Source organism: Polypterus senegalus, chromosome 1 (assembly GCF_016835505.1).
Source record: "Polypterus senegalus isolate Bchr_013 chromosome 1, ASM1683550v1, whole genome shotgun sequence".
In the NCBI taxonomy this organism is placed as follows: domain Eukaryota; kingdom Metazoa; phylum Chordata; class Cladistia; order Polypteriformes; family Polypteridae; genus Polypterus; species Polypterus senegalus.
This window is the reverse complement of record NC_053154.1, coordinates 179,490,795-179,506,966: the sequence shown is the minus strand read 5'-3', so window position 1 is coordinate 179,506,966 and position 16,172 is coordinate 179,490,795. Positions and strand designations below refer to the sequence as shown.

General features: G+C 38.9%; 1 long non-coding RNA gene across 1 annotated transcript in view; it reads right to left on the bottom strand.

The window, feature by feature from the left end:
* The window catches only part of LOC120535728, a 173,694-nt gene extending 157,915 nt beyond the window's left edge, over positions 1–15,779 (bottom strand). The window contains exon 1 of the long non-coding RNA XR_005634966.1: positions 15,585–15,779. This is a non-coding gene — a long non-coding RNA (uncharacterized LOC120535728). The remainder of the gene's footprint in view (positions 1–15,584) is intronic.
* Positions 15,780–16,172: the final 393 nt, after the last annotated feature.

Sequence of the window (16,172 nt, the reverse complement as noted above, 5' to 3'; positions counted from 1 at the left end):
TGCTAAAAACATAGTTGGACTTGACAATGTAACTTGACAACATGATTCAGAGTAGATCTGGAATACAGCTTCAATATTGCTTGATGTCAAACACTATAGTCACTCATTTTGTGTACTTTTCCCCAAAAGTTTAAGAAAAGGCTCTGCAAAATTAAAGCTCAAAATTAAATGAAACTCTGCATATGTCGCTTAGAGATGGCTCTTCAGGACCAAAAGAAAAATGGACATGACAATCAGCAATTATGTGCTAAAATGATTTTTGCATTGATAAAAAAGTGACTTTTGAAAAAAATGTTTATCACTTCATCACTCAGTATAATGGTTTGTCAAATTCTGTTAAAATTAAAATATTGTACACAGATTTTTAATAAAATAAGTAAGATTGCCAATAGATGGCACTACATCCATTTCAAAGCTAAACTTTATTTGCAGGTGTATGCATATCACTTGTTGTATCACTGGTTTGTTATAATTGTGACTAGAGTTTGTTTCTAATTTCTAAAGATTCATTTTACATTTATATGCCTGATGACTTAATATGATACATGTGTAAAGACAAATAGCTGATACCATAGCATAATAAATGCACTAATTCATAGGAACAGTATTTAAACAATTTCATAACTACTAGTAAACCATGTACTGTATATCATTATGCCTACCAGTGTTAGAAACTTATGCAAAACAAAGATAATAACACAAGTCCATGCTGTTGGTATCAGGATGTATAGGTTAAATTCAGAAGTGGGTTTGCATTCTTTTATGAAAACTAAAGTTGGATTTTGAAGTTCTAATTGCAATGGGAGTTCTCTTCCAGCACTGTTGGCTAGCTCCTAGTCACAGATTTGCTGCCCCTTAGAGGCCCAGAATGGTGTTCCGGCTGTTAAAAAATTTTGTAGCAAAAATGTGGTAGTACTTAGGGACAGAATTCTTGGCTGCCCAGTATGCCAAGAATCATGGTTTGAATCAAATATAGGACTTCATTTACAATCGGTGGATGGAGGTCAAAAGTGTTATACACTGAGAACACAAGTGAATGTCATAAAATTAATTGGGCTACTAGGTTGTATGCGTCCAGAAAGAAGGGAGTAGTATAAGACAAGATAAGATATGACATTGTCAGGTACCAGTTTATTCTTGTGACAAACCGGGTAATGACCCAGTTGTACAATTCCCATCTTGGGGTGTCACTAGACAAGACCGAGCAACCAAGGAATGGAGTAAGAGAGACTCAGAGTTAAAAGAAACTATTAAAAAACAGGAGATTTATTTCCAGCAATGTCCATATTCTTTTACAAAGAAATGTCTTAAAAAAAGAAACATTTACAAAGTCCAATGCAAAGGCATTTCCAAAAAGAAAAAAATCAGTGTAGGTGTCTCAATATTTACAGTGGTTTCCAAATCAAGAGAAGAAAAGACCAAAACAGATAAAAACTCTCCCATCCTGCTACAAAACGGATCACAAAGTACAGGCTAAAAAAATAAATAATCAAAACAAAATTAATAAAATAAGCACTTATACACAAAGAATTACTCAGTTAAATAAAACTGTAGCACTGATCTGCATTAAAGCCTGAAGACTTGGTCAAAAGATGACCTCTGGCGTTCGGACCCTGGTTTTATATTGCAAGCCCTTTTGACCATCCAATCCGCCTTTACATTTCCCTCAGACTTCCAATAATCAGAAACATTGGGACTTTAACCATTCCACAACACCTGCTCAGGTACAGTCCACACTATTTAAATGTTCTTGCTCTCTCACTCGCGCGTGTGTGTACCCGACTGTCTTGGTGGCCGCTGTTAGGTAAGTACTATTTTACTTTCTTCCACTTTCACTTATATACGTTGCCAGATGTGTGACTTCCCTTTTTTGCAACTTTAAAACTGAGCTTTCTATCCTTCAGACCTGTTCCTCTGATGTTAAATATACCACTTTCTCCCTTTTTCCTCCAGCGATTACTGATGAGCGCCTCCGCACTTGGCCGTCAGAAACCGTGATCGCACTCAAAAAACGGCCTCAGACACGTGCCTCGGCGTCGGCAGGTTTGAGCCTCAAGGCCTGGTCTTGGAGCACCTGTAGGCCTCCAGACAGCACTTTGAACATCCAGTGCTCAGACTGCTGTCAAAACTTTGTACTGCTGTTAATCATCGTAGGGGCACTAAAACAGGTAAATTAAAACAATATTTCTTTTACTTTTTTTTTTTCAAAATCTCCATAATAAACCGATCGGCTGCCTCTTTATTTGCACTATTTATGGCCTCTGAACTTGGCTTATCACACTCCCCACCCCACAAAGCTATTGACCATGCAAGCAGGACAAATAATCCACTACCAAATTTTTTTCCAGCAATGTAGCATACCTGAAATTTGTAGGGCTGGGGCACCAAATACCACCTTGCAATACTACATTTTTTGCATCCATGGAAGAGTTCTGGGGTCGCTGTCTACAAAAGAAAGTGTTCCCTAACAGATTGTATTTTAGACTATCAACAGCCCACTTAATTGCTAAGCCCTCTTTTTCTATGGTTGAATACTTTTTTCCTATCAATTTCCTGCTAATAAACTGAATAGGCCTCCTGTGCTCAGCTTCACCCAGTATGAAACCTTGTCCAGATGCATCCACCTGTAAAATAAATGGAATTGTAAAATTGGAGCAATGTAAAAACTTTGGGGCAAGGAGTGATGGTCTACACTGTTTACTAATGGACAGTTCTGCAATACCTAACTGTAGCATCTGGTGCAGCTCCTCCTTGAATGTTTCCTTGAGATGCACTGGGATTCTGTAGCACGCCAACCTCATGGGACCTGGTAAGTCTAATGTCATGGTGAACAATACTTGTCTTGCCTGGGATTGATCCAAATAGTCATTTGGAGATCAAGTTTTGAATATTTGTCTTTTGCTTCTCTGTTAGGTGCTCTAGAAAAGGCATAATGTCAGTTCTACCTCCTGTTGGCAAGTACTGCTCCTCTCTCTTCCTCCTCTAAGACACTGCGGACAAAAAACTGCAGAGCAGGGTTGGTTTGTTCATGGCATTCCTTTAACATATTAACATGGAAAGTCTGTTTAGGTTTCCTAGGGTGATCGGGCATATGGATCTTATAAGTGAGGGGACTCTTCTGTGCAGTCACAGCATATGGACCTTGCCACTTGGCCAATAGGCTACTTTCTGAGGTAGGTAATAACAGTACCTTCTGTCCTACATTCAAAGTGCATTGTGTAGCTGTCTTATCACACCAGGGGCCTCATGCATAACACCATGTGTAGAATTCGCACTATAACATAACGTAAGCACAAAAGCGGAAATGTGCTTACGCACTAAAAAATCCAGATGCATAAATCTGTGAGAACACCAGCTGCTACATAAATCCCGGTCAGCGTGAAAATTAAAGCAATTATGCACCTGTTGCCCCACCCCAACTCCTCCCAGAATTATGCCTATTTGAATATGCAAATCAATATAAATAGCCTTTAAGCTCAGTGTTCTGTGAAAAGGCAATGACAAAAGCATGAGGGGAAAATAGAATTTCAGCGAATACCAAGTGGAGGCAAGGAAAAACATACTATTTGTTGGTTTAAACAGTGGTATAAACAACAAAAGGAAGTTGATCGAGTGACATAGCATGTCGGAGAAACTCGAAAGCTCAAGTTCACAAAGTCGCACAGTGCCAAAATAAAAAAGTTGTCAGATATCAAAGTCGCTGTGAAAAGGCGAGTCGTAGCCCACCTTCTGAGTGTCATATGAAAGCTTATTAGGGTACAGAGAAAAAAAAAAGGCACACAGTGGGGGGGAAAGCATGAAATGTCAACTTTAATCTCAATTTCCACTTTAATCACGTAGTTTTTGTCATTAAAAGTAGAACATCATAAAGTTCACCTTAAAATTGCCTAATTTACTAGTTTCTCAAATCCCTTCGTAACTAAAGTAGCACATTAAAAGCTTTGTTTTGTATGTGAACTTCTATGTGCTCTGTGTGTGAATCACTATGTGCTTCCGGGCTTTCATTTCCACATACAGGACACAGAATCCATTAAAATACTGAGATGTATACGTGATATCATTTTCAACAACACGGTGGTGCAGTGATTGTTCATGTCTCATGCAAGGTGCTTGCTGCGCCATGGGCGACCTATGATGAAATACTTTATTGTAGGAGTACTGCCTCTTTCAAATGTACTAACCTCCAATTCCTGTCCTTACTTTTCTTTCTCCAAATACCCAATCGCCATACAATCAGCTTTGTAATAGACGTTAAGCCATCTGTAAGCTTAGAACGCTGATTCTTCAAAATTTTTAAGGAACATTAAAATATCTTCGTAGTACGTGTTTTGAATATTCTATCCATCTATCCTTCTTCGGCACCAGCAAGAATACAGTGTGAGGCAGGAACAATCCGTGTATGGAGGGCTACGGCACAGTGTCCTTGCATGTTTAATTATTAACAATATAGATTATTTAAATGAAGTTAAAGTTTTATCTGTATAATAAATATATTTTGCTGCATTTCATCTTAAAAATGTTATCATCATATGTAAATACGTGCTTTATAAAGTGGCTAAGGTTGTGCAATATTACAACTGTACCTCAAGTTCAAACAGTTCTACAAGGAGCACTTGATGGACTGATTGAGTGCATTTATAGTTCTTGGGATGCAACTGTTTCTGAACCGTGAGGAAATGCTCTGAAGCATTTGCCTTATGAGAGCAGTATAATCGGCAGCATTGCCGAGGCAGCGTGTGCTTGATGCTGTATACCGAGAATTCTCTTTCTGATCAGCTGCTGTACAGCTGTGATTCACACTCAGATACAGTGATTTATATACTCGGAGTGATGCAGTGAGAGTAATATGGAAAAAGATGAACCGATGTGGCAACCCCTAACAGGAGCAGCTGGAAGAAGATGCAGTGAGAGTAACAACGCTGAAGCAGTTATGGTATTTGGAGTAGTTTCCACATTCTGTGGACCATTATATTGTTACAGATTAATTACAATCAGATGCATTCAACTAATAAACAATATGCAGTTTATTTCAGTGTTTTTTTATAAAGCTGCGTCAGGCATGTGGATCTAAAAAAGAAAGGGTAACCACACAGGAACAGTAGCACCAGTCTGCAAAACAGAGTGCAGAACTTACGTACAACAGGGTATGAGCTACTGTGGAAATAATGTGCGTGGATTTACGCCAAGTTTAGGTTTTATACATCGCGATTTGAACGTGGAAATGTTCTTACACAATATTTTTGTGCGTCTGCACCGTTTATACATGAGGCCCCAGGTCTTCTGCTTGGCTTCCGATTTCTGCATGTTCTCCTGAACCATTTGTGCAAGGTGCTACAACTTTTCCTGTATCTTTAAAACATGTCGGCACATTATTTGCCTCTCTTCTATTGTTGCCTACTTTTAAATGCCTCTTAGGACCGACAAGGGGCCCTCACATGGCAACCATACAACAGTTCGAATGGGGAAAACCCTGTCGACTGTGGCACTTCTCTGTATGCAAACAAGTAAGGTAACCATTGATCCCAATCACTCCCAGTTTCTGACACCAACTTGCAGAGAATCTGTTTAAGTGTGGAATTGAATCTCTCCATCAGTCTCTGGGTGATAAGGTGTGGTCCTCGGCCCCTGAATGCCTAGCAAGCCATACACTTGCTTTAATAAATTGAATGCAAGGTTGGAACCCTGATCTGTTAGGATTTGCTTAGGGATTCCTACCCTTGAGAACAACTGTATTAAAGCTCTTGCTATGCGAGTTGCATTTGTTGTCTTTAGGGGAAAGGCTTTTGGGAATCTAGTTGCATAATCACACAGGACTAGAATGTACCTATACCCATTCCTGCTTCTTTCAAGGGGCCCCACAATGTCCATAGCAATGCGTGAAAATGGTTCCTCTGTGGGCAAAGTCATTAGTGGTACCCTGTCTCCTTGTTTAATAGGTCCTACTTTCTGACATTGTAAACAACCTTTCAGTATAGCTACCCTCATCTTTAGTCCATCCTGGCCAAAAGAAGTGCTTAGCCAGCCTGTCTGATGTCTTTGCCTGGCCAAAATGACCTGACCAGGGTATACTATGGCTTAATTGCAAGACTAATCAAACATGTATGCAGCACTAATCTCTCCCCATATTCATCCTTGTGGTACAACATATTGTTGAGGATAACAAACTTTTCACCTGTCCTTGCCTGAAAGCCCCTTTCTGCCTTGTCAAAACAGGTATGCAGAATGGAATCTCCATGTTGAGCTGCAGCCACGTCACTCGGACAGTCAAAGGTATCACCTGAGATTTCCAACTCTGGTAAGGGCACATTGTCTTTCTACGGAGCGCCCCATAGCTTCTCCTGCCTTTTCAGCCTGTGGGACTTACGGTTCGTGTTTAGGCTCTCAGCAACAGGAAATGGCAAGGAGTCCTAACCAGCTTGGGCACTTGGGGACTGCTTTGCTCTGTGCTCTTGTAATTGCCAGAACCTCTTTCCTCCAGAGCATCCTGTAACAGGTCTTCTATGCCTGGCACGTCTTAGCCCCAAGAGTACTGGGTAAGGCATACTTTCTAAAATACCCATCAGCAATTCAAACCCTTGGCCTTTAATCTCCAGGTTTACCCTTGACAATGGGATAGGTGACCTTATCACCGTATACACATCTCCGTACTATGTCCTGCCCTGATTCAGCAGCCTGAGTATTCAGACAATATCTGTGTACCAAGGATTCAGTGGTTCCTGTGTCAATAAGGGCCTTGTACTGCTTCCCTGCAATTGTCACCCTAATCACCTTCTCCCTGTGACAGTCTTCTCAGGTAAGTGACAAAACAAAGCTGGGCCCCTTTAGACTTGGTGGAACAATATCTAGCTATGTCCTCTTTGATTACACTTGTAAATAACAGCTTCCCTACTTTTACCTTGCTCAGGGAAACTGTCTACGCAGCTGGAACTATGACCCACATCGACCCTAGACATACCTCTGGGTATACCTGTTGGCCTGGGTTTCACATTGACTCGTTCTTTATTTTGTAGATGCCTATGGTGATGTGCGGCCATGAAAACCTCCGCCAGCTCTGCAGCCTCGGTTGCTGTCTTGGGCCAAAAGTTCTTCTACCCAGATTCTGAGCCAACTGTCAAAAACCTACAAAAGTTGTTCTAAAATAATAAATCACACAGTAGAAAATAAATTGTTTCAGAAACACTTCTAAGGCACATACATCCCCTGTACTGATCATGTACTCGCGGACTGGAACTGTACCTGCGTCTAGTCCTTGGGAATGATCCGGAATACCAGCTACAGGCTTCCTTTCTGGAGCCATAATGTACAAAACAAAAATCTTTGTCTGAGCTCAAAGCCTCTCTCTCTCTCTCTCTCTCTATCCTACTGCTGCCACCAACGCATGACACCCTGGGTAAGGTCACTGTTGTACAATTTTGACTTGGGGTGTCAATAGATAAGACTGAGCAACCAAGGGATGGAGTAAGAGAGACTCAGACTAAAAAAAACTATTCAAAACCAGGAATCTGTTGCAGAGTCCGTACTATTTTACAAAGAAAATGTCTTGTTAAAAAAAAAATAACCAAGTCCAATGGAAAGACATTTCCAAAAAGAAAAAATGAGTGCAGGTGTTATAAAATTTACAGTGGTTTCCAAACCAAAAGTGAATAAAGGACCAAAACAGAATAATAAAAACTCTCCCACCTCCTTCATCTAGCTTCAAAACGGATCACGAAGGACAGTCTAAAAAAATAGTCAAAACAAATTGAATAAACTAAGCATCTACTATCAGAGGCGGCCTTAGGAGTATGCGGGGCCTTGGGCGAGTGTCATTTGCGGGGCTGAGAGCCATAAGTGTAGGCTATATACCGTACCACCATGCTCACGGGCTTGTCCGCCTCTAATGCTGTACGCCTTATTATTGTTAAAAAACATGGTGCCTTATGTAGGTGGCCGTTTGATTACATTACATATTGTAATTGTTCTTATATTGGTTTAGTGGCCTTTAACCAACTTAATTAATAATTCAGAAAAATTTTGCACGCAAAATTAACAAACTAGATAACAGTCGTTTCTGCCTAACCCGCTGGAGTCAGCAAATTAATTTAATTACGGAGAACCAGAACACTTGTAATAAAAAGAACACTTACGACACAGCTGCTCTGACAGTAATAGACGAAAGTCCACTTTTCTGGCTTTTCGCTGAGCAAAATTGTTGATAAGATCCTCGTAGTCCAATGTTACAGTATTTTGAAACCAAAAATGTTGTGCTAAGAGCTTTCTTGGTTATTGGTATAGATGCCGGGAAAGGCTTCTAAAGTAACAAGTCTTCGTTTATGAGTGGTTTCTGAAGAAATCCACCACGTACCATATTTCAGCCTATAACGGATTTGAATGTCTTGCAGAGGCCCCGCCTATTTGTATGATGAGCTGACGGTGACAAAAGAATCTTCTATCGCGGGGCCCCCCTCAGGCGCGGGGGCCTGGGGCGATTGCCTAAGTCGCCACCCCTAAAGGCCGCCTCTGCCTACTATATACACAAAGAACAGTATGTATCTCCATTGCTAAGTTAAATAAATCAGTAGCATCAATCCACATTAAAGCCTGAAGACCTGGTCAAAAGACAACCTCTAGCATTCGGACCCTGGTTTTATATCGCAAGCCATTTTGACCATCAAATCTGCCTTTGTGTTCCATGGACTTCCAATAATCAGACATATCGGGATGTGCACCATTCCACAACATCTGCTCAGGTACAGTCCACCCTATTTAAATGTTATTGTTCTCAACCTTATGCACATGTGTACCCGTCTGTCTTGGTGACTTGTGGGCTCCAAGTTCAGCCTCTGTTAGGTAAGTACTATTTTACTTTCTTCTGCTTTCACTTCTATACTTTGCCAGATGTGTGAATTTTCGCTGGCTACTTTAAAACTGAGCTTTCTATCCTTCAGACCTGTTTCTCTGATTTTAAATATACACTTTCGTCCTCTCTCCCTCGTGCCTCCGCACTGGGCCATCAGAAACCATGAGCATGCTCCAAAAATGGCCTCAGACGCATGCCTCTGCGTCGGCAAGTTTGAGCCTCAAGGCTTGCTCTCAGAGCACCTGTAGACCTCCAGGCAGCCCTTCGAAATCTGCTGTGTTAATCAGTGTAGGGGCTCTAAAACAAGAAAATGAACATTTTATTTCTTTTTACATTTTTTTTCCAAATGTCCATAATAAAACGATCGGCTGTCTCTTTATTTTTCATTATTTACGGCCTCTGAACTTGTCTTATCACACTATACAAATAAGAGTTTGCCTAATTAGATGTTCTTGGTGTATGTGAGAATGTCATCATTAAATAATATACAGTATATGTTTTCACCTACTACAGATTACTTCAATGTAGAAGCACCCAAAATAATGTAAATATCACTGTATATTATTTATAGCTGAGGTGTAAAACAATTTTGCCATGCAGAAATAAAATTAGTTCAGAGATAGTCAAAAATTCTGTGCTTATTAGGTGGAGTAAAAGAGAAAAAATTGTGTAATGATCAGGTGAAAGGAGGGTGTTGTTGTCAACCAATAGTAATGCAAAAGCCCAAATGAAATGTTGGGGTGCCAACCGGGCCACCCTGTTTACTTGTGCAAGAGAAAAACAAACATAACAGGCCTACGATGGTTATATAATTAACAAAAATCATAATTAGCCGTTACCTAAGGTGATGGTGCTCTACAGAGTGGGGAGGCCTCAGGGTCGATGAAATACCTCCTTCTGCAAGCACCCTCCTTTTATAGCTCATGGACAGGAATGGGAAGGTCAAGTTGCCCTCATGCAACAAAACAGTTATTAATTGCGCATCCTGTTGTTCCGTTGTGGTAGTGCTTACCTCTGATGAGTCTGGAAGGTGTTCATGACAGTGTGTACAAGCAGAGATCCCATCCCAGAGCCCAAGGGAAGTGACTTATGTGTACATTATAGAATGTAGTGTGTGGGCAGGTGTATTCCCAGCAAGATCACAGGTGTGTCAAACTGGTCACAATCCAAACAAATATCAGCCACTGGTGGTACTGTAAGAGAATAAAGGCATTGATGAAAGGTTTTAATGAAGGGTAACACTACTTTCACATAGTAATATTGTGTTAAGACTGAAAGTATAGCACAATATAAGGAAAGGGATCTGGAGAAGAGATGTAGTTGAGAGCCAAGCAGAGATCATAACTGGGAGTTCAAGCTTTAGGTTCTTTTACGTTCCTGGGAATATACAGTATATCTCCAGGGACTATTCATGGACAGCTAACACCACAGCACTGCTGAAGAAGGCACAACAATGTCTGTTTTTCTTAAGAATATTGAAAAAAAGCTGTTCTCCCTCAACAGGTGCTGCTAACCTACTGCCACTGCAGCACAGTGAGTGTTTTAACCCATTGTATTTATGTGTAGTAACTCAGCTGCACAGCTGCTGATTGGAAAGCTGTACAGCAGATTATGTCAAGAGTGCAGAGGATTGTCGGAGTGCAGCTTCCAGCCATGGAGGACATCTATAGCACACACCACCTCAAGAAAGCCACTAGCATCTGCATGGATTCCACTCACTCATACCATAGTCTATTTGAACTTCCTCCCATCCAGCAAATGTTACAAAGTATGTTGCACACAGATCTCGAGGCTCAAAAACAGATTCATCCAAATAGTTATAATCGCACTCAATCACTCCATTAAGTGCTCCCATTAGAGCATTTTGCACTATTTGTATATGTACATTGTACCTATGTTTTCATATTCTATATTTTTATTGTTTAATTGTACTCTTTCTTTAGGAAGGAATTGCACATTGAATCATATTGTACTGTGTTTAATGAAAATAAAGGAATTCAATTTTATTCAGTTCAAAAATACAAGCACCAAAGTGTTAAGATGTATATTAAAGATAAAAGGAGAAGCAAACTTTTTGTTACCAAAGTAAAAAGAAAACTTAAAACAAAAAAATATATTTGTAAGAATTAGTGACACAACTTTAACAACAAGTCTTTATCATGATGCCTCAATGACATCATGGAGCACATACATCCAGGTTATAACAAAGGAAATTCATAAACAAATGGCAGCATGCAAAGAGAAAGAAGATGTCATAATAGAAATAAAGAGCAAAAATCTTAGAGAAGTGTTAAAACTATACCAACATGATAAACTTAATCCTTGTGTTCTAAAACCCAAATAGGAAAAGAAAAACAAATGAGAAACTGCACAGGAAATTTAAATAAATTAGTATTAACACCAGCATAACAATTAGTAAATGGGCTTTTAGTTATTCAGCTGAGCACAAAGTTGGTAATAAAAAGGGCACAGAACTGTTCATTACATTCTTTGCTGACCTTAAAAATGTGTCTAAATGGTAATGATCATAAAATCATTATTTAGAATAGTATGTGCTTTGAATAGCAGAGAATAGCTAATAGTAAACAAAATGCATGTTACTGTACATATTGTTTTAATCAAAGCCAATATTTTTTTTAAATGGTTAATTTTCTGTCTCCAGTGGTAATTTACAGTGTTCAGATTAGTATTCCATATGAACTTCTTGCTTATATAAAAACTACACCAAAGAATTTTTATAACATTGACAGAACTGAAAGTGAAGGAGGGTGGACTAGAGAGTTAACATTTCATAACATGCAAAGAGCAGGCAGCTCATGGCGCAGACTCCAAAGGTACTACTGAAACATTGAATTCTTTTGCTTCCTGTTTCCTCTAGGATAATTATTCAGACAGTTTATTTTGTAACTGAATAGCATTCAGTGTAATTGTATTAGAAACTTAATGAACACACACACTGCCATCATTCTCTTAGCCTACTAAATACCAGAGAGACAATAATACCAGCAATACGTAGGTGCAAACATTTTGAAACCGGAATACTGTTGGTTTATTGGAAAGCAGTGGTGTCAACAGCATCTGGGTAGAGAAGAATTAAATGTGTTTTTAAGATGAGCGACTGTACTTGATAAGAAATAGAGTATATTTTGAGACTTTGTCCTAGAGCATGTTACATGTCATTGGCAGTTAAAATAAAAAAATTACCCACTGTGAAGTAGTTAATGTATGCGCATATCCGTCTTAAAGTTTTGCATCTAAGAAACAGCAATTAAAAAAAAAAAAAAATCCCAAAGTGAATTACTGTGTATGGAGCTTAAACAGATAAATAGGAAGAACAAACAGAAGGCATAATTTATCAGCCAAAGTTTCAAAGCTTTGCCAGTAAAATGATGTACCTTATAATGACATTCAATTATTTATCAAGATGAATGGCCCCTTTGTCAAGTTTACTTTACACTTTTTGCTTTATTTGTATGTGATAAATTATTTAAAATTGAAGAACAAATACCAAAACATGTTCATAATGGAAATATATTATATATATATATATATATATATATATATATATATATATATATATATATATATATATATATATCTTTTGTGGCCAAACCACTACTCCAGTTCTTGATTTACTGTGTAAAACCACTTGTAAAACTCTGTCTTTATACACTACTACCCTGAAAGCCAACGGAAAAACAAAATCAAAGTGGATTAAGTTAAACGTTTTATTTTGGCTGCAGACAGATCAGAATGAGTTAAATCATAAAACGAGATTTGACAGTGAATCATGTTCACTTGGTTTGGAGTTTACCATTCTCTGGCAAAATATAATTTTGGCAATCTATTGAACCCCAAAAAATATGACTGTATTTTGATACAAAGAAACTTAAAAAGCAGATCCATCTCCAAGAAAAAGATGAAGCGTGAAAGGATTTATAATCTGTAGCATGTTTGAGAAGAAGAGTGAGAGAGAGCCAGAAGTAATAAATGAAAAGACATGATTACTGTATATGAATGAAGACGCCTTAACTCACCAAACAAATACAATAACATAAGGATCACTTACATTGTAAGGTTTAGAAGCGCTATGATACAGTTACCTGAAATGGCACGGTGGTGCAGTGGGTAGCACTGCACTCTCGCAGTTTGGAGACCTGGGTTCGCTTCCCGGGTCCTTCCTGCGTGGAGTTTGCATGTTCTCCCCGTGTCTGCATGGGTTTCCTCCAGGTACTCCCACAATCCAAAGACATGCAGGTTAGGTGCATTGACGATTCTAAATTGACCCTAGTGTGTGCTTGATGTGTGAGAGTGTGTGTGTGTGTGTGCCCTGCCCAGGGTTTGTTTCCTTCCTTGCACCCTGGGATTGGCTCCAGCAGACTCCCGTGACCCTGTAATTAGGATATAGCAGGTTGGATGATGGATGGATGGATAGTTTTTTAAGGAGTATCAATATACTCCAGTTATTAAAGATGTTGAGATCACTGTTTTCCAAGTAGTAAAGAATACACTGTGATGGCTGGTGGGTTTAGTAGGTAAATGTATTGATTATTTTAGTAGGTTCATTTATTAATTATTTACAAAAAGTTTTTACTTACCCCTTGCATATAACTCCTTGAATAACCCTTAAATATTGGCTTGCACATGCACTCACATTTTGTGCTTATTAATGCATTAAGATATTTGGTTGCAAACATTTTTTTCATGTAATCCCACACATTTATAATTTTAGATAATATGCCAAATGGTTTTTGGTAGTATCAGCTAAACTATTTGAATAGAGTTTTCTAAAATTTGTTAAGCAATCTCAATTCACTCATACATTTTGGGATTAATTCATTTTTTAATGTCACATTTTTCACCTAGATAAATTATGAAAATTCGACTTAAAATACTATTGTGTTTAGTAAATACAGTATATGTAAGGTCTTCTATTTTAACATGATGAAATTAGTGTACTCACGCATATATTAATTAATTTAAAAAAGCTTTTTTAAACAATCAGGTGTAGTAAACACTCAAATACCAGTTATAATATTAACATTATAACATTAACACTATAGTTTAGGTATTGTAAAAATGTATCCATTACTATTTAATATTATGTAACAAGACCTTAACAAATACTTCCCTGAGCCTTCATAACTCTTACAAAGCATCAGCAAAGTGTTTATCTTTGCAATGCCACCTGCTAACAAAACTACGCTTTAGAGTGGTCTGACATGCCTTAACTGAGACATATTTCTCTTGATATTACTCATTTAACATAAAACATTTCTGTTCATGTTTCTTATTTAGTATAAAACCTGTGAATCCTTCATATTAATGACTAATTTTAACGTCATGTCAATATGCCACACTGCTCAGAGATGAATAACCTACCTAATGGCATTTTGTAAATGTTATGATATTATATATACAGTAGAGTCTTGCTTATTCTACCTTCCCTTATCCAACATTCCGTATTATCCGACGTCCCACCACAAAAAAAAAAAAACGCATTAATCGGCAACAAGAACTGCTAGTTGCGAGCGTAAGCATAGTCTATTTTTTGTTGCTCCCGACTCTACCGCAGCTAATTACAGCAGAACTTGTTTTGCGAGCATAATTCATTCTGGAAATGTGCTTGCAGTCCAAAGCACTCGTACAGTATATCAATGCGAATTTCCCCATAAGAAATAATTGAAACTCAGATGATTCGTTCCACAAACCAAAACTATTCATATAAAAATGATTAATACAAAATATAAAGTAAAAATACATAAAGCAAATTAACCTGCACTTTACCTTTGAAAAGAATCATGGCTGGTGTGAGTGAGTTTCTAAACTCTTGTGGGATTCCACCCAAGGGGACGACAGGCGGAAGAGCGTCCCAAAGCAATCGCAGTCTTCCAGCACTGTAGCAGTTCGCCATAAAGGCCAATCCGAAAAGATCGCGGACATGCTATAAGCGCCTGCCATCGATGGGTGATACAAGGAACATTATAAATGCGCAAGGCACAGTGTTACTTTCCCCCTGACTGCTGTGTCTGTGTATAGGGAAAAAGCAGATCCCGCTAAAATAAATTACCGTGCTGTTGCTGTTTCAAGCTTAATAAAGCTGATGTTGCTAAAAGTACTGAGACTCAGATTCGTGTTTTCGGGTGCAAGACGGGGACTCGCACGTCACAGCACAAACACACATAAATGTAGTCACAATGCTGTAGTAAACATTATACGCTCGGACGGATGTTGACTATATGAGAGACGGAGTTAAGGCTCTAGAAACTGCAATTAATTACATTGAGCAACAAGAAGAAGCTACAGGAATCGACATAATAATGCTGCAAAGATGGCGAGACTTAACAGCGAAGAAACGGCACTCGTCAGGAAAGCAGACTACAATCAAAAATGTCTTTAAATCATCACAGGACTGAACTTTTTAAGTACAGTACATACTGTATTTAACTTCAGACAATTCTGTAACTGTAAGTTCATTTTTTCAGTTAATTTATTCTGTTTTGTTGTAAAACATGATTATTAGGTTCGTAATGTGTAAAATTATAACATAGTTTGACGTTTAATAGGCTTTTTCTTAACACCTGTCATTATCCAACATTTTCGCTTATCTGATGTTCTGCCGGCCCGTTTATGTCAGATAAGCGAGACTCTATTGTATTGTCATGCACAAGCGCATAGGAAACAGCTGAAAGACCCGACAAGTAGCGCGAAATCTCATGTCAGGGGACAACGGCAGTGTGCTAACCTTTCTTTTTTGTTCCTTCAGGAAAGACAAAAATTCACCGCCATGAGTTCACACGGAAAAAGTAAACAAAGATGCCAGCCACTTCCAGGTTTCTTCCTTCCCTCGGGTCCCCATTAGTGATGGGTCGTTTTTGAACGAATCTTTAATGTGACTCGGGAAGAACGAGTCGTCTCGTGGGAGTGATTCGTTCAGTTGCGCCTGCGCATTTGCGCAACTTCCTATAGTTTCTGTATTGGAATTGATTAACCTGTTTTGAGTTTTCGGGTTTTTCGAGTCGTTCGTTCATCACGTTGCAGCCCCATAAGCTTAACCAACTCAGTCTGAGCCGGAAACAGAATTGATTAGTTCATCTCTCGAGTCTTCGGGTTTGAGTCGTTCGTTCATCACGTGACAGCCCCATAGGCTTAACCTACGCAGTCTGAGCCGGAAAGAGAATTGAACGAAATGACTCGAAAAATTATTTGTTCATTTTGCTGAACGAGACTCAAAGGTCCGAGTCGGTAAAATGATCCGAACTTCCCATCACTAGTCCCCATTTGATGATGTCACCACTACCCATCCACCACAGTGGTTCCTTCCCAGCATCCT